Consider the following 765-nt stretch of genomic DNA (forward strand, 5'->3'; position numbering starts at 1 on the left):
AAATACACCAAAAAAAAAAAAAGGGGTGTGGGCGGTAGATAACACAACAATTACAATTCCTTGAAGTTGATATGACAAGCGAACAGAAAGGACATTGGCGGGAGGGAGGGGGGAGAGGGAGGAGGGAGGCAGGTTTTGGTAATTGTCCACAATAACCAACCACATTGTATACTGACAAAATAAAATAAAATTTGGAAAAAAAAATCAATATAAAGGAGCAGGAACAGATATGTATAGGAAGAGAGTTTTGTGTAATATTTAAACTAAGTTGATATTAACTCAAACGGATTATTATAATTTGAAAAACTTAATTGTAATCATCAAAGAAACCTCAAAGAAAATAACCAGAAAATAAACAGATAAAGAATTGAGAAGGGAGCCAAAATTGCTTATTAAAAATATGAATTACACAGAAAAAAAGAAACTAATCAGGGAATTAAGGAGCAAATCAAATATAAGGCACACAGATAATAAACAGGAAAATAGCAGAAGTAAGTCCTTCACAATCAGTAATTTCTTTAAAAGTGAATGAATTAAACACTTCAATTAAAAGGCTGTATGAATTTTAAAACATGATCCTTCTAAATGTTGTTTTTCAGCAATTCCCTTTAGATCTAAACACACAAAGAGGATAAAAATAAAAGGATGGGAAAGTATATACCTTGTAATAGGATCCATAACAGAGCTGGGGTGGCTATACTCATATCGGATAAAATAGATTTTAAGTGAAAATTTGTTATGAGACAAAAAATGACAATATATATT

Source organism: Galeopterus variegatus, unplaced genomic scaffold (assembly GCF_000696425.1).
Source record: "Galeopterus variegatus unplaced genomic scaffold, G_variegatus-3.0.2 Scaffold7626, whole genome shotgun sequence".
NCBI classification, from domain to species: Eukaryota; Metazoa; Chordata; class Mammalia; order Dermoptera; family Cynocephalidae; genus Galeopterus; species Galeopterus variegatus.